At 39.5% G+C, this 26,409-nt stretch overlaps 1 long non-coding RNA gene across 2 annotated transcripts; it reads left to right on the forward strand.

Annotated features, from left to right (window-relative positions):
* The first annotated feature begins 3,160 nt into the window (after positions 1-3,160).
* On the forward strand, positions 3,161-25,730 carry LOC102148025 (uncharacterized). Of its 2 annotated transcripts, none has more exons than XR_290451.4 (4): positions 3,161-3,335; positions 16,755-16,839; positions 20,320-20,477; positions 24,653-25,730. It is a non-coding gene; the product is annotated as an uncharacterized lncRNA (long non-coding RNA). The 2 variants fall into 2 exon arrangements; XR_011439990.1 differs by lacking the exon at positions 3,161-3,335 and adding an exon at positions 15,839-15,951.
* Positions 25,731-26,409: the final 679 nt, after the last annotated feature.

The raw sequence follows: 26,409 nt of genomic DNA on the forward strand, positions 1-26,409 counted from the left end.
TTGATTGGAAATCTTATGGCTAAAAACTCAATAATGAATTTTTTACCAATCACGTAATTATCTACAAGGCACTGTGTTAGGCTTTTTGGAAGCAGAAAATAATTTATAAGTTAGGCAAACTCGATATGAGCAAATGAAAAAATAAAGAGCTGACTAGGTGAAAGGTCACCTTTTCTTTGCAGATTTTCAGGCTAAAACAACCCCTTAAGGGCTGGTCTTACGGTTGGTAAGAGAATGTAATTACTCACAGATATGAGATGAGAGGTATCTCAACATACAGACACCCTAATCTCCCAAACTCCTGAAGCTTTGTAATCTTTTCTAAAATTTTACAATTAGAGATTCATTCCTTTGAGATCTAGTAGCTTTTTAGACTTCATGAATGATCTATGAAAGTTCAAAACTTTGACTACACATACGTGAACACCAAGGGAGGAACTCTACTTAAAGACTGCTGATAGCTGAGGGAGGAGAATTGGCAGCCAGCTGAGAGCAGCACCCTGAGGACTGAGATTGATGAGGCAGTCAGGAGTGGCAAGATTCTCTGAGATGAACAGGTGACTCACTTTTCCAGCTTGGAACCCTTAGCCCTGCCTTTCCTAAATGTGTCTTACGTGAGCTCCAACTTTCTTTACATTTTACTATAGAGCATGTTATTTGCTTCTTACATCTCTTTTCGTGTTGCCGTGTAATTGCTCCCTAGCTCTGCTGATAGACGTGTCTTTATTTCACACAGGCAATGCGCCCATGCCAAACTCCATGGCTAATGCAAGAGGGGAGATGATCTCTTGGACTGCACTGCCTCATACGGCCCTGGCTGGAAGTCAGGGTTAAGCATAAATGTGTTTTATGTCCTTTCCTGAATTAGAACTTAATAATGTGATGAGGAGATTAAGTAACTTTACGAATGATGCATGGTTAGGAAGTAGCAGAGTTAAGTGTTTCTTTCCCTAAATCTATCACTCTCTTCCGTCCCCAAGAGCCTTGCTGTTTTGTTTTGTTAAAAGGAAGGAAACAAAAATATCAGGGCCCAAAAGATAAGCTTTTCCTATTCCATAATTCATTTTTGCTTGTCCCTAAGTGTGTAATAAAAATGAAACCTTTGTTTCCTTCAGGATATCCTAATCTCTGATTTTTCCTGGAACTCTGGAGGGAGAGCATTCCAATAGCCTAAAAGTTTGTTTCTCTCAGCATCTCTGTCCCTTCTCAGACCAGTAGGATTGGGCAGCATGGTGTCAGTAGGGCTGAAGATTCTCGTCTAGCTTAGTCTTTTGAGAGAATGCTATTCTTTATTGGTTGAGGCCACTGCAGAGGAATCCCTCAGAAATGATAGTGTTGGGATGTAGGGCTTAAATTTGCCTTTGTTATTGTGTTTGACTTTTATGGTCTTTAAGGCTGAACTGTGGCATAATTTTCTGTTTTATTTGAAGTCAGTTCCCTTTTGTAATCACTTGATGTTGCTCTTGCTTAAGGAAAGAAAGAATTTAATACCCCATTAATTATGTTGTAGCAGTAATTGTGTAGGAATGCCAGGCTGGTACACTGTGTATTTATAGTACACTTCTGTTCTTTGAATGACTCTGTTATCAGGTTCATTCACAGCAATGATTTAGGGCACCCAAGATCCAAGTTTTTCTTCGCTCCTCTGCCTTCTCTCATTCATTCTCTCCTTCCTCTCCATTGTCCTTTTCACTACCCTTCTTGAGTCTTTAGACTGAAACTGAAGTCATACTGGTTAATGTCTTTCTGCAAACAGATCGCTGACCACATTTCACAGTGAAATTTCACAGTGAAATTGAAGCAGAGGGTTTCCTAGTCTGTTTATTCTACAGCTGCTCTTGGCTCGTACTACCAAATGAGCGTTACAAAAATTGGTCAAGTATATGACGTGAATTGAATATTGCCATCCAGCTGAGTCAGCCTTAAAAAGAAATACCTTACTTGCTAAAACAGTTTCCCTTTGAGTACCAGAAAGCGTCAGAGAGCTTTGGGTCATATGTTAATTTTGTATTAAAAGATCAATCTTCACACTCTCTGATTTTATTGAGGCCCAGACAAATTCCACCGTCGTGACTGTGGGTTGCATTCCAGGAAAATTTGCATGCCATTCTGTTTTTCCTGCTTTTTCCTGGATATATTTTCAAATCATTATGGTCTAAATGTTTAATTCTGGAAGAACCAAAGTGACGAAGAGCTGGAATTGCTTTATATTCCCCCATCTGTTTTGCCATTTGTCTTCTGTAATGAGAACATTCAATTTAGTTTCCCTACCTATTTCTCTTTAAAGCTCTGATTTAGTGCATACCACAAAGAGATGAACCGTATGTAGGTCTTTCCGGCCAGCAAGGGTTAGTTGCTAGATCTTTTCTAACAGTCTTCTAATGAGCAATGAATTACATAGGAGGGCAATTCATTGATCTTTATTCTCAATTTGTGTACAAACTGTATAGCAAAACATTTGTGAGCATCTCGTAGTAAAATGAAGTTACCTATTGCATACATTCAGGGCTACGTTTGGAAGGAATTTCCCTGTTTGTTTATTTTTGTGTACTATCGTGATGGTTAATGTTTTAAAAATATTTTAGAAGGGAATAAAGAGAACTCTTAGAAAAATTTGAGTTCTAAGCATGGTCATACAGCAAGCTGTGGGTTTTGACTCTAGGCATAGGAGCACCAAAAGAAGACAGCTGCTAGATGCTGTAAAATAGTTAAATTTTCCTCCTTGTTTGCAATATGACTGAAGGTTTGCTACAAATCTGGATTGAGTGCCATGCCCCAGTTAGTTTACAAATATGGTGGGTCCTTTCGTTCATTGAACATGAAGTGTGGTCCTAAGCACCAAAAAATTAAACTCTCTTCCAAATATTCAGCAAAAATGGGGCAAAGATTAAAAACAATATCACTTTCTTTAAAATTTGTTCTGCTTAATTTCCAAAAGCGGTTTTTTACACCCCTAAGAACCTGACAAGGAATAGAAAAATCATAGGCCTAGTTTAAGCTTGGAATGACAGTGAAATGAAAAGAAGCACAAGTATATTTGTGTTAGAATCAAAACTGGCCTAAAAAATAAGACAGCTCTTTGAATCTGGCCTTCCTTCCTTTGAGTAAATTATTTTTATTTTCTTTTCTCTCTCTCTCTCTTTTTTTTTTGGTGAGGAAGATTGACCCTGAGCTACCATTTGTGCCAATCTTCCTCTATTTTGTATATGGGATGCCGCCACAGCATGGCTTGATGAACTGTGTGTAGATCTGCACCTGGGATCCGAACCTATGAACACTGGGCTGCCAAATCAGAGTGAGTGAACTTAACCAGTATGCCACTGGGCGGGCCCCAAGTAAGTTATTTTTCTTAACAAGACAACTCATATTTTCATTTTTTTAAATTAAAAAAAATTATTTTTAATTGGGATATAATTGACATATAACATTATTTTAATTTCAGATGTCCAACTTAATGATTTGATATCTATATATATTGGGGAATGATCACCACGATTAAGTCTAATTAACATCCATCACTATGCATAGTTATAATTTTTTTTTTTTTTTTTGTGATGAGAACTTTGAAGATCTACTCTCCTAGCAACTTTCAAATATACAATAAAGTATTATTTAACTATAGTCGCCATGCTGTACATTACACCCCTGGGACTTACATATTTTATCACTGGAAGTTTGTACCTTTTGACCGACTTCACCATTTTTCGGCCACCCCCAACCCCCTGCCTATGGCAACCACCAATCCGTTCTCTGTACCTATGAGTTTTTTTTTCTAGATTCCACACATGAGTGAGATCATAAGGTATTTGTCTTTCTCTGTCTAACTTATTTCACTAAGCTTAATGTCCTCAAGGTCCATCCATGTCATTGCAAATGGCAAGATTTCCTTCTTTTTTATGATTGAATAATATTCCACTGTATATATATTCCACAGTTTTTTTTAATCCATTCATCTATTGATGGATGCTTAGGTTGTTTCCATATCTTGGCTGTTGTAAATAATGCTGCAATGAACATGGGGGTGCAAATATCTTTCTGAGTTAGCATTTTTGTTTTCTTTGGATAAATACCCAGAAGTAGAATTGCTGGATTATATAGGAGCACTGTTTTTAATTTTTTGAGGAAGCTCCCTAGTGCCTAGTGGTTGCACCAATTTACATTCCTGCCAACAGCGCACAGGAGTTTCCCTTTTTCCACATCCTCACCAATACTTGTTATTTGTTGTCTTTTTGAGAATAGTTCTAACAGCTGTGAGGTGATAGCTCATTGTGGTTTTGGTTTGAATTTCCCTGATTATTAGTGATGTTGAGCACCTTTTCATGAACCTGTTGGCCAACAGGATCTCTTCTTTGGGAAAATGTCTATTCAGATCCTCTGCCCAATTTTCAATTGGTTTGTTTGTTATTTTGCTATTGAGTCATATGAGTTCTTTATATATTTTGGATATTAACCCCTTTTCAGATAAATGATTTGCAAATATTTTCTCGCATTTGGTAGGTTCCCTTTTCATTTTGTAGAAGTTTCTTTTGCTGTACAGAAGCTTTTTAGTTTAATGTAATCCCACTTGTTAATTTTTGCTTTTGTTGCCTTTGCTTTTGGTGTCAAATCCAAAAAATTATCACCAAGACTGAAGTCAAGGAGCTCACTACCTCTGTTGTCTTCTAGAAGTTTTATGGTTTCAGGTCTTATGTTCAAGTCTTTAATCCATGTTGCATTGATTTTTGTGTATGGTGTAAGATAGGGTCCAGTTTCATTCTTTTGCATGTGGCTGTGCATTTTCCCCAACACCTCTTATTGAAGAGACTCTTTTTCCTGTCGTATATTCTTACCTCCTTAGTTGTAAATTAATTGACCATATATATGTGGGTTTATTTCTGGGCTCTCCATTTCATTCCATTGATCTATGTATCTGTTTTTTATGCTAATACCATACTGTGTTGATTATTATAGGTTTGTAATATAGTTTGAAATCACGGAGCATGATGCCTCCAGCTTTGTTCTTTTTCAAGATTGCTTTGGCTACTTGGGGTCTTTTGTGGTTCCACAGGATTGTTTGTTCTAACTCTGTGAAAAAGGCCATTGGAATTTTAATAGGGATTGCATTGAATCTGTAGATTGCTTTGGGTAGTATGGACATTTTAACAGTATTAATTCTTCCAATCCACGAGCACAGAATATCTTTCCACTTATTTGTGCCTTCTTCAGTTTCTTTCATCAGTGTCTTACAGTTTTCAGTGTATAGGACTTTCACGTCCTTAGTTACATTTATTCTTAGATATTTTATTCTTTTTGATGCAATTGTAAATGGAATTGTTTTCTTAATTTCTCTTTTTGATATTTCTTTATTAGTGTATGGAAATGCAACAGTTTTTTTGTATATTTATTTTGTATCCTGCAACTTGACCGAATTCATTTATTAATTCTAACAATTTTTTGGTAGAGTCTTTAGGGATTTCTATCTACAATTTCATGTCATCTGCAAATATTGACAATTTTACTTCTTTCTTGGTGATTTTGGATGCCTTTTATTTCTTTTTCTTGTCTAATTACTCTGGCTTGGACTTCCAATACTGTGTTGAATAAAAATGGTGAGAGTGAACATTTTTGTCCTATTTCTGATCTTAGAAGAAAAGCTTTTAGCTTTTTACCATTGAGTATGATGTTAGCAGTGGTCTTGTCGTATGTGGGCCTTTATTATGTTGAAGTATGTTCCCTCTATACCCACTTTGTTGAGAGTTTTTATCATATGGATGTTGAATTTGTCAAATGCTTTTTCTGTGTCTATTGAGATGAATGATCATGTGATTTTTATCCTTTATTTATTTTGTTAATGTTGTGTATCATGTTGATTGATTTACAGATGTTGAACCATCTTTGCCTCTTTGGAATAAATTCTACTTGATCGTGGTGTATGGTCCTTTTAATGTGTTGTTGAATTCAGTTTGCCACTATTTTGCTGAGGATTTTTGTATCTATGTTCATCAGGTATATTGGCCTGTAGTTTTCTTTTCTTGTGGTGTCCTTGTTTGGTTTTGATATCAGGGTAAGCTGACCTTGTAAAAGGAATTTGGAAGTGTTCTCTGCTCTTCTGTTTTTTGGAAGAGTTTGAGAAGGATTGGTATTAATTCTTCCTTAAATATTTGGTAGAATTCACCAGTGAAACCATCTGGTCCTTGACTTTTGTTTGTTGAGAGGTTTTTGATTCCTGATTCAATTTCCTTCCTAGGGCTATCAATCAGTTCAGATTTTCTGTTTCTTCATGATTCAATATTGGTAGGTTGTATGTTTCCAGGAATTTATCCATTTCTTCTAGGTAGTCTTATCTGGAATGTCTTGTGCTAAAAAGTGAGGAAATACTCAAAGAATGATGGAAACATGTCAGAAAGATATAGAATCCAGCTTGAGTGACTCTCATTAGTCAAAACTGGGACAATTTGAGCATCAAAATAAATAATGATAATAACAGATATAACCCATTAAATAAGATAAAGCTCTGTAAGTCATACTGATAGAAATAAATGGGAAATAAGGAAAAGATTTTCATTATAATAGTTTGCCAACTAATAAATAAAGAAGGGTGGCGACCATCATTTTAATAGTTGGTTCAGGCAAAAATCATCAGAAGTTACTAATGATGAAAGTTTGATGAGGCATTGCCTGTTTACATAGTCTCAAAGTATGTTCTTAAAAATTACTGATTAATTACAAAGAGCAAAGTAATAATCTTATGGTGGAGAAACCTGGGGAGCATCACCTTGATCAAAGTTAACATCACCAATATTGGGACAAATAGTATCATGTCCCTTGTGATACGATGCACTGAGGAGGACCAATATCACTTCTGTGGTATTCCTGTAAGAAATGCATAACCCAAATCTAATCATGAAGAAACATCATGATTAATGCAGCATTAGACAAACCCAAATTGAGGGATATTCTACATAATAACTGGCCTGCATTCTTCAAAAATATGAAGGTCTTGAAAGACAAAGAAAGACTAGAGAACTGTTCCAGATTAAAGAATCCTAAAGAGTCATGAGAGCTAACAGCAGTTTGTGATCCTGGCTTCTGGACAAGTCTCTGTTTCTGTCTCAAATATCTATGGAATATACCATATGCTAGTATTGAATCAATGTTAGAATCCTGATTTTGATAATTTTACAAAAATAACAAAATTTTTGTTATTAGGAAATATATCACAAAGGGGCATGATATCTCAACTTATTCTCAAGTGATTCGTGAAATACACACATACACACAGAGAGAATGAGAGACAAAGAAGCAAATGATAGTAATTGTGGAATCTGATTGAAAGTTATATAGGATTTCTTGATAGGGGCAGCCCCGTGGCCGAGTGGTTAAGTTTGTGTGCTCTGCTTCAGCAGCCCAGGGTTTTGTCAATTCGGATCCTGTGTGCAGACATGGCACCATTCATTAGGCCATGCTGAGGAGGCGTCCCACATGCCACAACTAGCAGGACCCACAATGAAAATATACAACTATGTACTGGGAGTATTTGGGGAGAAAAAGCAGAAATAAAGAGAATTTCTTGCAATTTTTTTGGTTTGAAATTACATCAAAATTATATATTGAAAAACCAGTGTGATATAGGTCTGAGTAAATAGGCAGTGGACATGCTTGTGTCAAGAGCCCTGTGGCATATACTGTTCCAGGGTGCCGGGCACAGTGGACGGTCATGGAGGAACACTCCCTCAGCAGCCTGGGGCAGAGGACGAACAGTACAGCCAGTCAAGGAGGAAGTAAAATCCTTACTCCAGAAAAAGTTGAGGTGGGAGGATCTGACCATCACATTAACTTGCTGTCTCACATTTGGGAGAGGTAATCACTATACAGGGTGTGTAGTAAGATGTACTAAGGCAATAGCTATTAGGAAGCTTAGAATGCCAGGGCAGGGCTTTCTTTGCTATGGAATTTAGAATTCCTGATGTATTTTACTTGTTATTTGGTTTTCTTTTCATGATAAAGAGAATGGATGTCGACCAATCTAAAATAAATTTTGTTTTAATAAATGAATTTAATAAGTAAATTAATTTTAATTGTATTTACCCTCCTCCTCCCTAACTCCTGGCAGCCTCTGATCTTTTTACTATCTCCCTAGTTTTGCCTTTCCCAGAATGTCATATAGTTGGAATCACACAGTATGTATGCAGCCTTTCTAGATTGACTTCTTTCCTTTAGTAATAAATGCATTTAGTTTCCTCCATGTCTTTTCACGGCTTGATAGTGTATTTCTCTTTAGTGCTGAATAATATTCCGTTGTCTTGATGGCCCTCAGTTTATTTATCCATTCACCTACTAGGGGACATCTTGGTTGCTTCCAAGTTTTGGCAATTGTAAATAAAGCTGCTGTAAACATCTGTGTGTAGGTTTTTGCGTGGATATAAGTTTTCAACTCCTTTGGGTAAATACCAAGGAGTACAATTGCTGGAGCATATGGTAAGAGTTTGTTTAATTTTGTAAGAAACTGATGAACTGTCTCTCAAAGTGTTTTGACCATTTTGCATTCCCGCCAGCAATGAGTGAGAGTTCCCGTTGCTCTCCATCCTCACCAGCATTTCATGTTGTCAGCGTTTTGGATGTTGGCCCTTCTAATGGTTGTGTAGTGGTATCTCATTGTTTTAATTTTCAATTTCCTGATGACATTTGATGTTGAACATCTTTTTCATATGCTTGTTTGCCATTTGTATATCTTCTTTGGTGAGTTGTCTGTTCAGATCTTCTACCCACTTTTAAATTGGGTTGTTCATTTATTTATTGTTGAGCTTTGAGAGTTCTTTGTGTGTTTTGGATAGTATTTCTTTATTAGATGTGTCTTTGGCAAATATTTTCTCCCAGTCTGTGACTTGTCTTCGCATTCTCTTGAGGTTTTGTGCCTTTTATCAAATCAAAATGCAAAGGGGGAAACTTGATCAGATACACAATTCAGAGTGTCTGTTGGATAAAAGCAGTCCAATTCCTCAAGGAGAAATATAAACGTTTCTGCTTTTAGTAACATAAAGGCATTTATGCCAAGGTCCTCTTAAAGGGGATTTTTTGTGATGTGAAGAAGGACACTTTCTGGAGGCTTCTCTTTCCTTTCCATCAAACCATATAATGACCCCATCTTTGTTTTGACGACACCTTGGAGCACTGACCACTGTGTATTAAGATTATAAAGCGGGAAGATATTCCTAGAAATAGGATATATATATAATAAATATCAGTTGGCCTTTGCAAACCTGTAAGATGAACATGAGAAAGGCTTTTATTAGAAATGTCCAGAAGTGGAAAATAGGGTGCTGAGATAGTGCTTAGAGGATCATTAACTATAGCAGTAAATAATATGCACCTGTCAAAAAGGGATCCCAGGGTGCAGCCATGACAACTAGGTGTTCTCACCTCACCTTGAGCAGAGGCACTGGCAGCTGACTCAGAAAATCAAAAGCATATCATTAGAATTCATTTCCCAAATCACAGATTCACATGCTGAGCAAGCCATGTCAAGATGGGGTAGCTCCAGAGACAATTTCTACCACCAACTTCCATAAAGAGTCTTCTTACTATACAGAGCATTAGTCCAATGTTAACCAAGCTTTCTGCATCCAAGAGATGTCTACAACAACACAGTTCTTCCCCCACCTTTAACAGTGTAGAGATTCTCTCTTTTTCTACTCCCTATCACTCTGTTCTTTGTGTTTATTTCTCCTCTCTTCCCTCCCCCCTGCCCCCGGCACTTTCCTTTCACCCTCTCCTCTCCTCCCTTCTCTTCTTCTCTTCTCTTCTTTTCCCTTCTCCTTATTTCGCTATTGGGAGGGGAAGTAACAGTAAATAGAGCTTCTTGCTGGAAACTATTTCAAAAGTCCCTGCCTCTGTGTTTTCTCACTTGGCTTCCCAACTGGCATTAGTCTAAAGTTAATGGATTGGACTTCTATTCACAATCACGGCATGAAATGTGCTAGGTCTCCCAAAAGACCTTACAGTAAATACAACTCCCGATCATACAGATTGATTTCCAGATGATCTTTTATTATAACTCAAAGATATGCCACTGATGTGGCATTGAAAACATCTTTTAATGCATTACTTGTCCTTGCCTTTCCAGCCATAATGGAAAGCATCTGTTCTGGAAGGGGGTTCCCTAAGTGAAGGGAGAGTGGGGCTTTGCCCTGGAGATGTGGGGGGCATTTATGTCTTACTTGGGCCTGTAGGGAGTTTGTAACACACTCTGAGGTGCCCATAATTACCTGGGTATGATGAGAGGTTATTAAGAGTAAGGGAGAAAGTGGCGAGGAGCAAAATAAGTGGCAGTTACATTTGCAAGGTTCAGAAAAAGCCTTTAAAAAGTTAGCTGCCTCGTGGAATTTGTGATAGAAATCACTATGCCTAGGATTTACTGTAGAGGTGAAACAAAGCTGATGCCCACTCCCATTGTACTGAATTAATAACTGCAGTGATGGACTTGGTGCCTTTAGAGAAAGAAAGGAAATTCAAGTCCTAGGGTCATTTTAATTTTGTTCTTCTGGCTGTGGGAGCTTTTATGGGAGCTGTAGTTGGGGCATTTTAGGTGAACCTCTCTAAAGAGAAAATGATTGAGGGCTTTGAGTGAGAGTCATAGGCATGCCTTAAATAGCGATGTATCACTGTCAGCCTTAGTATAGAACATATTTACCTCATACTTACCTCTCTTACCAGCAAGAGGGTACTTTGCGGAGACTGTCTCTCTGCTCTGCTCGTTGGAGTAGAAAACCAGGTAACTGTGTCAGTGCAGAAGTCTACTTTCTCCCTTCTTCCTGCAACCCTGTTGAGTTTTGGGAAATGTGGAGAAGAAATAAAGATCTCTGAATACTGGTTTGAACCAGGAGGCTGTAGTGCTGCTTTCTTTTGATAACTAGCAGAAGGGGCCATACCATCAGTCATGCTACAACTTCTAGTAATTTCGAGTACATAATCAGGGACTTGTAAATGACTGTCAGTGTTCAAAGCTTTGGCAAGGGCCTTGGGGGTGATATGTGGGCCAGCAAATGATGTCCTAGTAATGGAGTTATCTTTCATCTTTTGTTTTTAGTCATTTATGCAGTGTTCTGGTGTATCTGATAATAATAACACTCCTGGGCTTTAGTGTTCTGTGATAATTAACATCATTCACTACTGTATCATTGAATCTACATGTAGAACATAGAGTCAGAAAACATTGAGTACTTACCATGTGGTAAACAGCCAACAGTGTCTGTCACTGTCCAGTCCCTCTTCCTCTACCTTTTGGCCTTGTCTGCCCTTCCCAACCCCAAGTTTCTGTCTCTAGTGCAATCAGTGCACAGCCAGATACCACTTGCATAATAAAACTGTAGACATGGGGGGCCGGCCCTGTGGCCGAGTGGTTAGGTTCGTGAGCTCCGCTTTGGTGGCAGGGTTTTGCTGGTTTGGATCCTGGGCGAGGACATGGCACCCCTCATCAGGCCATACTGAGGTGGCGTCCCACACGCCACAACTAGAAGGACCCACAACTAAAAATACACAACTATCTACCAGGGGGCTTTGGGGAGAAAAAGGAAAAAAATAAAATCTTAAAAAAACAAAAAACCGAAAAAAGGTACACTTGGGAAAAGAGTGAATTCAGTTGCTTAACTATGAGCACTGGAGAGAATTTTCCTCATATGGAATTGATAGAACTGGACTGCAAGTGTGAAATGTTATAAGTCATGCTCAGGATATAGAAACATCAGAAAGGAAATGATATTTGTTTTTTCAATACAACTATCTTTAGTGATTTATTATTTTTTCCCGCAATGACAAAGCAAGTGTAAATATCATGTAGGTTGCAGTGTCTTGACTTCCTTTCAAATTAGGAGTTAATCAGTTGACTATTAGCAGGACTTATGGAAACTGTTCACTTTTAGTAAAGGCTCAACTTCCCCTAGTTGGTAACCCTTTAAGCAGAAAAAAGGTACATGTGGCCTTGGAAAAATGTGCACATCATCTGTTCTCTTTCTTCAATCAGGTTGGAATGTGCTGACCTTGCCTTTGTCTGTTGAGTCTTATGAAGTATCTCCAGGGGTTTTTAAGGCCAGACAAGAAAATGCTGTGAAGGCACATGAAAGAGAAATCTGTGCAGGGATCCCCAACACAAACCAGAGAAAATTTTCTGTATCTAAAGGCTATCTGCTTTGTTGCTTCTGGACAAAAGTCTGAGAGGAAGGGGAAGCATGTGCTGCCTTCCAAATGGAAAGGACCGTCGCATCAGACTCTTGCGGGCATGAGGTCCTTGTTGGTGGAGCTCTTCCCCAGCCGTGAGAAAAGAAACGGATGACAAAGTCTTCTGAAATGGAACTCTTCACTGCTATCTGACTCTTCTAGAAGATCTTCATTTTTAGAAGATTTTGTGTTTCATCCAGAAATCAAATGTAATGATGTTGTACTTGGAAATATTTGATTTATATCGGGTATGAAATATTAAAGATGAAAAATGACTGGAAAGATTATGAAAAGAACTACTTAAACATTATGAATAAGACAAAATGCCTTATTTGAATTCAGTCAACACAGATTGAGCCTTTTCAGCGCTAGTTAATGAGCCTACCTAGATGAAGAAGACCCTGCCCTTATGGATCCTTCAGCCCAGTGAGGTGGTCACACCACCCAATGCAGTATAAAAAATATGTAATGGGGGGGGTCTGGCCCCGTGGCCGAGTGGTTGGGTTCACGCGCTCTGCTGCAGGCGGCCCAGTGTTTCGTCAGTTCGAATCCTGGGCGCGGACATGACACTGCTCGTCGAACCACGCTGGGGCGGCGTCCCACATGCCACCACTAGAAGGGCCCACAACGAAGAATATACAACTATGTGCCAGGGGGCTTTGGGGAGAAAAAGGAAAAAATAAAAATCTTTAAAAAAAAATGTAATGGGGACACATACAACATGCCTCTGGGAGGCAGAGGTAAATTTATCTGAAGAAGATTGGGAAAGGGTCCACTAGGGTGATGCCCTTGTTGATGATGTCTTGTAGGTGTTCACCAGGTGCAGAAGAGGGGAAAGGACATTGCAAACAGAGGGATGCATATGTGCAGACAATGAGGCATGTGCATATGCCCTCTGCTGGAATAGAGGGGAGCTTTGGGTGGCTAAAGCTTTATGGTGGACATGACATAAAGTGAGTCTAAGATCTGCTGTGGTTAGATGGAGATGGAGGTTGAGAGCACGCAGGTAGGGTGAGGGTTACCGGGGCATTCCTAAACCACATGCAGGGATGGTGGGACACAGGAGGCAAGTGCGACTTAAAGATAGCTTGTATGTTCAGTAAGCAAATACGTAAGATGTCAACTAAACACAGATTTATTTTTGTCTCCTACTGACCCTGTATAATTTATTCAGTGGGGTAAAATCCCCTTGCCTCAGGATGAGAACCCTTGAGGGCTGTGACTTTTCTGCTTGCCCTGAGTAAATTGACTTTCCTACTTGAGGCTGCATACACGCAGTCCCAATTCTGTATTTACAAGTGTTCAGTTTAATGTATTCATTACATTTCAGTCTTCATTCAAAGATAAGACTCTTTCTCATCTATCCTTTAGCCAGGGTCTCCTATGGGCTCCTTTCTCCACCGTAGCTTGGTCTGGAGCAGGTGGGAAGGAACTAGCGGTCTCTAAAGGGAAGCAAGGTCAGGTTCTTCAGTTACTCTCCATCCTCCGCCACTCTCTAGATGTGTTCCTCGTTAGAGGGTAAGAGCTTTCTGTGGCTGGTTGGCTTCACTCTCTCCAGGCCTGATAGATGTTTAAAGCTGGCTCTCTTCCTCATGGGAAACCAATTCTGAGAGTTTTCATTTGTAAATTTTGGGTATGATCACCTGGCATCTCTTTTTGAAGTTTTACAATTGTTATTTCTTGCGATCTCAGTGGAAATGTTAATTTTAATATCCTGTTAAGTGAGTAATGTCTGGGGTTGTGGAATATGGAAAGTTGGCTTGGAAATATGTTGGGAAAAGTGAGGAATGACATGCATAGTTAAAATTAATGAATAATTAACACCTATTGAGAATTTATAATGTGTTAGATGAGGTTCTAAGCACCTGATAGGGAGTAATGCTTTTAATCGTCGTAACTCTATGAGGTAGGTACTAATATTTTCCCCATTTTATTTTATTATTATTATTTTTTGATGAGGAAGATTGGCCCTGAGCTAACATCTGTTGCCAATCTTCTTCTTTTTTTGCTTGAGGACGACTGTTCCTGAGCTAACATCCCTCTATTTTATATGTGGGATGCCACTACAGGGTGGCTTAGTAAGTGGTGCGTATGTCCGTGCCCCGGATCCCAACCTGTGAACCCCAGGCTGCTGAAGTGGAGCACGTGAAATCAACCACTACGCCACCAGGCCAGCTCCCTATTTTCTCCATTTTATAGATGAGGAAATAGAAGTAAAGAAAGCTTAAAAATTTGCCTAAGATCCCGGAGTCAATGGCATTGCTGGGATTCTGGCCCGGGTAGTCTGACTCCATTCTTGATCATTATGCTGCTTTGACTGCTGCAAAATGCCAGAAATTGTGCTAAATGCTTTACACAGATGCTCTCATTTCACTCTTTTACCTTATTTTAGAAATGAAAACATTGACTCTCAGGTTACTTAATTTACTGAAGGTCCTGTAACCAGTAGAACTTAGATATTAATCCAGCTTGAATTGATTCCTAAGGATTTGCTCTTAGCTGCTGCCCTACTGGTTTCCTCATAGAGAAGGCAGCCTGGCAGCTCACAGATGTGCGATATTTTGGGGGTAACATCGGGGTGAATACACTGTTGAGCAATTACATAGGAATACAGTATCTCAGCTTTCCTTGGAAAGAGCAAATTTGCATAGTCTGCAATCTTGCTCCTGTCAAAAGCTTAGCGGACATTTCCAGTCAGGATAGAGTCTTGCCTTAAGTTCATAATATGCATCCAAGCTGTTCTTTTGACTTCGATGGGTTCATTTATTCAGAAACAAATTATTGAGGGCCTTGAATGGGTTTGGCACCTTTATAAATACTGGGGATACAGCAGGGAACAAAACAGACAAAATACTTGCACTCAGGGAGGTTATGTTCTAGTGGGTGAGACAGACGTGAATAAATAAGTACAATGTATAGTAAGGCAGTCAGCAACAAGGCAATAGAGAAAATGAAGTACAGAGGGAGGATGTGCCGGGGGTTCTGTGATTTTAAACAGAGTGTGAGGTTTGGGTGTGATGATGTAATTGTGATTTTTTTAATAACAGAAAGCCTTTATCATTTAGAGATATATACAGATGTATTATGGTAAAGTATACAGAGCTATTATGGTGAAAAATGTCTAAGATTTACTTTACAATAGTCTAGAATTGGGCCGGGGCCTCAGGAAGGGGTTATAGCTGAAACAAGGAGGCGATGTGTTAAGTGTTGAAGCACAGTGACAAGTATGTGGGGGTTCATTAACCTCTTTGCTCTACTTTTGTGCATGTTTGAAAACCGCCCCAATAAAAAGTTAAATAAATAAAAATAATAGCATTTTAAATAGGCACAAATTAAAACAATAGGATTGCATTGCAAAACACAGCCAAAACCCCCAAATCTACAGTTACAAAAATAATTAACAAAATAGTTAATTAAGGTATTAAACTTATATAAACAATTCATATCAAATTATTAAATTTAAAAATTAACAAAATAATTGAGTGTCGGGGCAGCTTTGTTGAGAAGGTGTGGTCCAAGTCGAGACCTGGGAGAAGGGTGAGGGCTGGTGAGTGGCTGGGAAGATGAGGCAGTGAGTCCTGGAGAATTCTGGAGAAAAGCCTTTCAGACCGAGGAGCAGAGTGATCCAAACTGTGAATCAGATTCCTTGACCGTTGTTGGGGGAGGGGAGTTACGCTTGTTTGGGGGCAAGTGGTCCATGATGATGCTCTTCGTGTACATCGTGCTTTGCAATGTAGGAAGCTCTTACAAGTCTACAAGGTAGGACCCATGTCTTATTCATCATTACTTCCCTGGTGCCTAGCAGAGAGCCTGCGCTTCTGGAGTGTTGACCCTTCATTTTCTCATGTCTTCTGTTGCAACAAACCTGTAGGGTAGCAGGGAAGAAATCTTTCTTCTCGTTTAATACAGACGAGGTATCATTTAGCATCATTAGGAGCCTTAAATCACAGAGCCACTTGCTGCGTGGTGAAGGTACTTGATTTCGAGTCCTCTGCGTCTTTCCCCTCTGCCACTTAGGCTATTCAGGGGCCCAATCCCTTGATGTAGAAGGATCTACAGATGATTAAATTTGTGGTGGTACAGTTTATTTGAGAGGTACATAAAAGCACTAGTGTCTCATGCTTAGATTCTTAGGGCCAAATTAAATTTCCTCCAACTGTGTGTGGCCAGAGAAAATAAGAAATCCTGTTAAAGTATAAACCCAGGCATGAAACTGTTGCTCTGAAACTCAGTATCACTTAACATTGAAAAAAGTAAGACCCACAAAGGCATTTTACATGCTGCTTAAAGTTGTACACCCAGGAAATTATGTGCATATGTCTATGTGCATACGTTGAATTTCAAGTTCAGTGGTTTTAAACCTTCTTTCCATATGTAGAATTTTTATAGCCAGCGAATCGATGGGACTTTGGGGTTTAGTGAAAAGATTTGTATGGATAACATATGTTTTCCTTTATAGAAAATAATCTCTCAGCCTGTTGAAAATGCCTGAGCTTTTAAGTGCCCACAGAATAATTTTATTTGACCCTTAAATCATATAGTTTTCTTCCATTCTTTTTCAGTTTGTTGTGTTCCTCTTATTTTTGATTCTGGAGGCCTGTTCAGAATGAGAATAAGGAATACTTCCGTATTTTTCGCTGATTCTATGTAAGTATGTCTTTTAGAAATGTTAAAATATTTTAGGTGTTGAGAAGGACGTGGAGGGTATATTTAGAATTGCACTGCATGTTCTTTGCCTCATCTTTGGGGGACAGATTTAATTAACAGCCTAAATGAGTTTCTTTGCGCTTAGAAGAGCATGCTGTAGGGAAATTATCTTAGAGTGAGTTAGAGGCAATTTTCTTGATCGTAATACCATTTGGGAGAAATGGTGTGAGTTAGCAGAAAGTCACTCAAGTTGGGGATTCTTCTTTTAAACACACACTTTAAAGAGGTCATGAATTTGTAATAGGACTTACCACAGGGTCTGAGTTCATATTTTAGGCTCATCCTGGATGTATCCTAAAGTCTGCAATAACATATATATATCTATCCCCTGCAGGCTCCTCTTAAGGGTCAGCTGTTGGAGATTTCTATGGAAACCAAACTAATTTTAACGGAAATAATTAAACCATGGGAAGGTCTGTGGCTAGCCATGGTGACATTTCTTTGTAAATAGTGAATAATGTTGGCCTTGAAAAGTTTACATCTGAAATGTAGGCTTTGGCCTAAAAAATGCATACCAAAAACCTCTTCTGATATTATAATTAAAAATATCATCACCTGGAAGTTATTTGGGCGAATGCTTTTAAATTGACAAGTCTTTGGTTTTTACTTTAGTTATTAACTTCTCCTGTTGTTTCATTATGATCAATAACTGTGGTCTGGAGTTGTTTTGAACTTTCTGCTTTATGAGGTTTTCTTTTTCACTTAGTATATAGTTGAATTTTGTAAATGCTTCTTGATGACTGAAAAATGGCATATCATCTGTTTTTAGTAAATATAGTTGTATTTACCATGTGTTTGTGTAGAATACTGGATGTGTGTATTTCTGGGAATTTCCCCACATATTTCTAGAAGTTGTTGCTTTGTTTACGTATTAGGTTAACATCAGTGTAGATGGTGACTTTGAACAAAATAAAAAGCCCTCTTAAAAATTAGCGACACATGGGCCTGGCCCCGTGTCCGAGTGGTTAAGTTCGCGGTGCTCCGCTTTGGCGGCCCAGGGTTTCGCCAGTTCAGATCCTGGGCACGGACACGGCACCGCTCATCAGGCCATGCTGAGGTGGCGTCCTGCATGCCACAACTAGAAGGACCCATAACTAAAAATACGCAACTATGTACCAGGGGGCTTTGGAGAGAAAAAGGAACAATAAAATCTTTAAAAAACAAATTAGTGACACATATATCCGTTGGTAGAATATCTCCTTAATAGGGCAATATAATATTTTATCTTTCTGTAAAAGTATGTGACAGCCTGCCCCAGCTCCCTAGTAAGTGTAAGAACATATTTCTTAAAGAAGAGACGTTCAACAACCTCACTGAGAGGCGAGAAGCCTACTTGGGTTATAGTGACGTCTGTCACCCTCTCTACAAAATACGAATGCTTTTGGATCTTCTGTAGCTGGGGGCAGGGGGAGTCTTTCAATGGAGAGGTGATGTGTATTATGGGAGAAGACACCGGGTCCCCAATTCCATGTGAGTCTGGCATTCAGGGGCAGCTGATATGTGATCAAAGCTGAAAGGTCTACAAGAGGGGTCCTCTTTGTTGTTAAAAATTATGGGCTCAGCTGTCAGGGTTGTACTCCTGAATGGAGAACAGGAAAGTTCCAAGGTATCTCCTGTGCTAGCCCCAGGGCGAGTCATTGGTGCTGCAAAATGGGTCCTTGGAAGAAAAACATGGAGGAGGCGGCAAGTAGGCTTTTGGGCAGGAGTCTGCAGGCAGAGAGTTGGGAGCACTCTCTGGTGTAAAATGAGTCTTCATCTCGGGACCATCACTGATATAGGGGAATAGGGATATTTACCACACTGACATTGAGGAAGTGTGTAAATTCAGGTAATTTAGACTTTCTCTAAACATTTGCTGATTTTTTCTTATAATAAAATATACTTTTGATACATATTGGCCACTATGATCCATATTTAGGGAAATGATGTCATGTTAGGGCTGTCCAATGATAAAATTTTCCTATGATTTCTAAAAGGGACTTCCTCAGGTGAATAAAATATGAAACCCCCTTAAGATAAAATAGCTTGGGCCTCTTTGATAGGACAGTCACTCTTTTCTTGATTTTTTGTAGCACTGGTGTTTTCCTTGTCTTTGAAATCCAAAATTTTCTTTGGACTTTTAAAATGTGAAATGGCACACCTACCATCCAGAGGATTCAACCTGTAGGGGAGACCCACTGCGTTTAAAATCCAGGGCTGTCAGATGAATCCAGTTTTATTTAAGCCTGACCAAATAGGCATTGAAAATCTTAATGAAGGAAGCTTGATGTTATTGGCTTATTTCCTACCTTATTGAGTTTCTGTCACAGTTGCCCGAACAATGTTCGATAACTTAATTTAATTTACTTTTTTTCTCGGGGAATAGGTGGAAAAGAAATACCTTTTCCATTGAAACAGGAAAACCCTACAGCTAAACAGATGTATGGAGAAAATTAAAATGTAGACTGGGAAATCTGAAATAATTATGCTGAAGTACTGATCGAACATTACAAAAGAGGTTGAATCCTCTGATAAAGTTACTTGAAATTATAAATACTTTAAAAAATAGACTGTAGAAAAAATGATTTCGCAGCTCTGGTCTTCTATGGAAGAAAAGAGTGCCAGCAGAGAACTTGGAGACCTGGCTTGCATTTTAAACAGTCACATCCCCATTTCTCCTGGAGAGTAGAGGTTACCTGCATGGGCTCTGGAGCCAGGCTACTGGGATTCTAACCTCAAAGTGACCACTTCCTACCTGTTTGACCTTGGGCAGGCTGCAGAATCTTTCTCCAAAGTTGCTATGGTGATGGTAACATACCCAGATAGGTTTGCTCTGAGGATGAAATCAGTAAATATATGTGAAATGCTTAGAAGAATGTCTGGCACTCAGTAAATGTTAGAAATTCTAAATTCCAAGTAATTTCATTTCTCTAGATCTCAGTTTTCTCATTTGTATCAGCATACGTTTTTCTGAGCTGCTTGGTATGGATAATAATGAAAGATCACTTTGTTGATCACGGAAGGGATTTCCTCTCCAGGAGGAGAGAGATACACTGAAAGGGTGAAGCCTCAAAGCAAAATAAATGACATCAGAGTCCTTTTGGGTCTGGGGGGATAATGGAAGGCCACCCGGCCAAGTTGACTTATGCTTTACAGTAGTGCTTTCCAGACTTGGGAATACTATAAAGTGATAACTTCTAGAAAACAACATTGGAAACAAAACTCAGATGCCAAACTTTATTTTGCCAAATGATGGGGGGTAGAGGGGCTAGGGACCTCCTTCTCCCGCTTAATACCACCATTATTTTATAAAAGAAGGCACTTGAAGATGAAAAGAGTTATCTCAGCCCAAGGAGAGTACTTTTAAGTTCAATCATTTGCTTTTATGGAATCTCACTACGTTGTCGTTTTTCTTCCCCCGGCTCCTTGACTTTGGTACAGTTTCTTCATGGACCAGCCAATCTACACGCCAGAGTTTGGGAAGTGCAACCTTTAAGGATGAGAAGATTTGAATAGCCAGAAATCATGGACAGGAAGAAAGCAAAAGGATTTTAGCAAAGGCATCTGTATAAACAAAGGCGCAGGGATAGACCGTTGGAGTAAGTAATACTGGCTGCTTCATTAGGCAAATCCCAAATCCTAGTGGCATAACAAAATATGTTTATTTCTCACTCACAAAAAGTCTGATATGGGTCAGGCAATCTTCCTCCGTCTTGTAGCTGTGCCATTTGGAACCTGTGCCCTCCAAGATGACTGGCAGGCGAGGAAAGAGGGAGAGGAGGCACTTGGCTCTCAACTGCTTCAGTCTAGAAGTGATAGATTTCATGAGCAGAACCGATCACTTGGCTCTGTTCTTACTGCAAAGGGGGCTGGGGACTGTAGATGCCCCCAGGGATATTGGTAAGCGCCAGAGTGTTGCCATGGGGGAAAAGTAGGAGGAAGCACTGCTCAGAGTTTGGAATTCTGTGCAACCATGGATGGGAGTAAGGGGAGGTAAGAGCTGGAAAAGTCTACTGTGATAAATTGAGGAAGAATATGAATTCTGGGCTAAGGATTTTAAGCTTTATTAGGGATACCTTAAAGTTTTTGGGCAGCGAGCGACTACTAGCAAACCCTTCTTAAAGAAGATAATAGTTACCGTAGAAATTAGTAGATTTAAGGAGAAACAGCAGCATAAATGAGGGTAGTGATTCTAAAATTAGATTTGAAAGGCAATATGGGAGTGGAATTGATAGAAATTCTTGGCAACTGCTTAGACATAGGGGAATAAAGAAAACTGAAAAAGGCATTGAAGATAGTTCTAAGGCCTCTTGTCTTGGAGGTTGGGTGGAGGAAATGAAATGAAATAGAGCATTTTATGAAGAGCAGGCTTTGTGGAGCTGCATGGTGGTTGTGCCCAGTCCCTCGCTGTAGTGCTTGCTGAGCATTGTGAGTCAGTGGAAGATTCAGATGGAGATGTCCAGGAGACGGACATTTCCGTTTGGACAGAAGGTAGAGATTGCGATCTAGATTTGGGAGAAGATAGCTGAAGTCAGAGAGTGAATGAAATTATCGAGAGGGCAAGTGCCTAGCTATAAGAGAAGGTGGCAGAGAAAGTTCCTTTAAACACTACATTTTGACCCTTGTGTTAGTGGGGAGGGGAGAGAAAGTTAAGGAAGTGAGGAAACCAGAGGAGTGATAAGAGAGGCCTGTGGAGAACCAGGGGACCCTCCTGATCCGTTTTCATGTGACTAGTCAAAAAGCTAAACATGTGCTGACAGGTACCATTTTCACTCTGTGACCTCAAACCTCAAGTAAGCCTATTGAACTTTCCAGAAGTCTTGTTGTATTCTCCCTGACGAATTCACCTTCCCCATTCCAAAGAGGAAATTTCAGACTTGCTCCTTGCTCCTTAAACCTTCAACACTCCCTACCCCACCTCACTCTTGGCCGATAATCTTGCTACTTATTTCATTGAGATGATGGAAGCAATTTGAAGAGAACTCCCTCATCTTCCGGCCACTGCATCTGTATAGGGTCCAGATTCTGGTCTGTCAACTGTGCTTCCCTTTCTGGAGCCGCTGTCCCAGCTTCTCTCTGAGGCCCTTCCCTCCACTTGGGCAGTGGCTTTCCTCCTCACTTGGTTCTGCTCCTGCAAATATCCTTCCCCTTTCTCCTGAATTATTTCCTTCTCTCTCCTGCATCATCTCTACCAGCACACAAGTGTGCTGAAATATCTCCCATCTTTAAAAGCTTTTCCTAGAACCCTCATCTCTCTCCACTTTCTCCCTCATTGCGCTGTTCCTCTTTTTAGAACTCCTCAACAGGATTTCTTTACTCAATGTCCTTTGCCTGGTATTCTCTTTTTCAGTGATATTCATCTTGCTAAAACCAGTGATCAGTTCTTGGTACTCATTTACTTGAAATCTCAGGAGCTTTTGACAAAGTTGATCACTTCCTCCTTACTGAGATACCAACTTCTGGAACACCTGATTGCTGGGGTTATCTTCCTAGTTTGCTGGTCCCTTCAAATGTTGGAGTGCCCCAGGGCTCTGTCCCTGGGTCTTTATCCACTCTTGCTCCCTGAGTGATCTTATTCAGCTAGTTGGTTATAAATATTACCTACATATACAGGATTCCCATGTTTCCTCCGCTTCTGACCTCTCCATTGAGCTTTAATTTGTGTATCCATTTGCCTACCTGATATCTGTAATAGAACCACTAATAGAGACTTACACTCAACTGCCCGGAACAGAACTATTGGCCCCTCCCTGCCACACCCTTCTTGGCTCTCCCAGGAAACAAATCGTCCCTCAGTCTTCTGGCTCTCCGTCCCCTCCTCCACTACAGGCCACCACCATCCTGCCACTGGCTTTTGCAACAGCCTCCTGACTGGCCTCTCTCCTTCCACTACTGCCTCCCCCAACCCCAAACCCAGGATACGCTCTATGCAGGAGCCAGAGTCATCCCTTTAAAACTGAAATTAGACCCCGTTACTTCTCTGTTCAAAACCTTCAAAAGGCTTTCCATAAACTTTACGATAAAACCCAGCACCTTTTCCTTGGCCTGCAAGGCCCTATAAGGCCTCATCTCTTTGGCTGCTCCTTCTTTGCTCACCCTGTTCCAGCCACACTGGCTTCTTCTTTTTCCTCAGACAAGTCAAGGATGTGTGAACACAACGGCGTTTGCCTTCCTTTCCCTCAGATATTTCAGGAACTCACTCTCTTGCTTGCTTCGTCAGGTCTCTGCTCCGATAGCACCTCCAGAGAAAAACCTTCCTTGACACTCTTGTCTAATATGGCCACTCTCTTTACCCTTTCTAACCTTTACCATGTTTCATTTTTCCTCATAGACCTTATCACTCCTTAAATTTATATTGTATACTTATTTGTTTACTTTTTTTTATTGAGGTGTAATTGACGTATAACATTGTATTAGTTTCAGGCATATGACATAAGGATTTGATATTTGTTTATGTTGCAAAATGATCACCACAATAAGTCTATCCATCACCACACATAGAAAAATTTTTTTTCCTTGTTTACTTTTTAATTGTTTATCTCCACTAGAATATAAGATCAATGAGGGTAGAATAAGTAAATGAGAACGATCTGTTTTATCCATCTCTGTATCCCAGTGTCTACCGTGTCTACCACCCTACTGCTAGACAATACTTTTGTTTAGTGCTAGCTACTACCCTGGTAGTACTAGTACTCAGTACTCCTGTCTAGTACTGTCTATTACCCTACTGTATCTGGCATACAGTGAGAAGTCTATAAGTATGTATTGAATGAATGAGTGAAGGAACAAGCAAATTTTGTCAGTCAGAATCTTGCAAGTGAGTGGGATGTGATGACAATAATCCACTTGTGCTGTCTTTGGCATAGATGTGGTAGCTGGAAACATTTGATCCCACAGACAGCTTCTGGTTTCTTCATTTTCCACATCTTCACCTTCAACGACTTCCGTCCGCTCTCAACTTCTCTCCAACTCCTCAGCACTCCTTCAGATAGTTCGACTTTAAAGTTCTTTTTGATTGTGAGAATTGTATACCTCGGGGAAAAAAGGCAGTAAAGTGTTAGAGATCGTGCTGCCATCTAAAGGACAGACACGGTAGGAGGCCCGTCTGGTTAGCAAAAGTGAGAGACGAGATTGGGCATTTCATTAGTAGGAGGTCAGGTTAAGACCAGCTCAGCCTGCTCAGAAAGCCTCTTGTTCTCTTTGGTGGCCTAAGGAAATGAAGGTTGTGGGGTAATAAGTGCAAATGTTTGCAAAGGTTTAAAGTCAGAAAGTCACATTGGGATCTGTTTTTTTCTCTCCTCCTTTATTTTTAAAGTGTGTGTGTGTGTGTGTGTGTGTGTATGTAGTGGGGGAGGTGATTTGTTTTTCGCTCAAAGATCCAAAAATGTTAACAATGGTTGTCTTTGGGTGATGGAAATGTGATTTTTTCCCCCTTTGTTCCATTTCTCTGAAGTTTCTCCAAAGTGCATTATTACTCAAGCAATTTTTTAAAAAAAGATTTAATTTTAAAATTTAAATAGGGAAATGAACAAGATTGATTCAGAAAATCCATGCCCTATGAAGATCAAATTGACAGAAATCTTTGATGAAATCAAAATAAGTGATATTTTGCGTGTTCTCTCTTTGAAGAGGCCTATTTCCTGGGCTCAACTTGACAATACAGCAAATCTTAAATTTGGAGAAATAATTTAGTATGAGTAAAAGTGTCTATTAGGATGAATAGACAAAATTCCAGAAAATAGTTGGATAGTTCAATAGTTTCTCATTTTTATAGGTAGAAGGCCTGAGAGGGAAAATTTGACCTGTGAGGGAGTGGCAGCCCCAGGGAGTTCACAGAACTACAATTTGGCTGACAATCAAGAGTTTGGAGAAGAACAGCACACTTGATAAAGGTCAGGAAAAATCTGGAAAGGAATCATCAAAGTAAACATGCTCAGTCTGCAAAGATGACAGTCGAAATGGAGTGATCATTTACTGCACACCACCTGAAAGCATTAACAGCTCCTCTAGACAAACAAAATCATTTGAGCTGGAAAAAAATTGTTTTTAAAGTGTGCAAGCTCTCTCATAATTGAATAGCTCAGCAAAGGAGCTTTAAGGTCATGGTGAGTAGAGATCTTTTAAGGAACAAGAGCAACCATTAGGAAGAGGCCTGGTTGCACTATGTATCCAGTACAGGAGAGAGAACTAATGTTCAATGTATGCTGAAGAAATCTGAGGATTCCAATAGAGCACCCATACATTATGAGCTGAGGCTGGGATTAAGGACCAGTCCTTTAGTGTCTACCCATGGAACACTGGGGTTTGACCTGGAAGGAGAACCAGAGAAAGGCACGTCTGGTGGGACAAGCCAGGTATTGTGAGCTCTTGCATTATAGGTCTTGGTGGATTACATTCTGCAAATGTTACCTGCTGAATAATAATAAGAGCATTTGTTGAGGAGTTACTCTTAGCAATGCTAAGTGCTTTGCAAATATTATCTCAGTTAATCTCCCAAACCGGATAAAGTAGGTGCTATTATTATAACACGTTAAAACAACCACCTCCAAACCAAGGACCTCCATTTAAGTAATTGTCCTAAAGTCACACAGCTAATACGTCTGTACAGTACAGGCTGACTGAGTTCCTAAGTTTCCCTACACTCCATTGCCCTAGAGCTTGTCTTCAAACCTTTTGCTTGCATGAACCCTAAAGGAATATTGATAATCAATACTATGTCCTTTGCATCCTTTTATGTTGGCATCTGATTTTTCATCATAAGTTAAAAATTTTGCAAAGATGTAACGTGTTTTAAAATATTCTTTTAAAAGATTTGATATTCATGCTATTAAAAAATGTTGCATTATTCCTTTTATGCCTTGAAATTGTATTTTCATTCCACTTCTCTTACGGAATTTAATCCTAATGTAGCATATTTTTGCACTTCTGTTGTTGTTCGTTGTGATGGTTAGCTTTCTATGTCAACATGGCTGGGCTATAGTACCCAGTTATTCAATCAAACACTAGTCTAGGTGTTGCCGTGAAGGTTTTTTACAGACGTGGTTAACAGTGATAATCGGTTGGCTGTAAGTAAATGAGATTACCCTCGGTAATGTGGGCCATGATTCATCCATTAAGCTGAAGGCTCTTAGAGCAATAATTGAGGTTTCCTGAAGAGCAAATTCTGCCTCAAAACTGCAACATTAATTCCTGCCTGAGTTGCCAGCCTGCCAGACTGCCCTACACCTTTCAATTTGCCAGCCCCCATGATCACGTGAGCCACTTCCTTAAAATAATTTCTTTATATCTCCTATTGGTCCTGTTTCTCTTTAGAACCCTGACTGATACATTCACCCTGGTAAACTGCAATAACAACAAAAAAAATAAATTGAAGTTAAAAATTACATATATTTTTCTGTGATAATAAGTTATTATGTTAAAATATTTCTTTGGCATTGAATTATCACTATATTAATAGTCTGCAGCTGCTCAAAATGGTATAGATATATTAAAACACTTGATAATTATTAAAAAATTAAAAATATACAGGAA

Source organism: Equus caballus, chromosome 6, assembly GCF_041296265.1.
Source record: "Equus caballus isolate H_3958 breed thoroughbred chromosome 6, TB-T2T, whole genome shotgun sequence".
Taxonomy (NCBI): domain Eukaryota; kingdom Metazoa; phylum Chordata; class Mammalia; order Perissodactyla; family Equidae; genus Equus; species Equus caballus.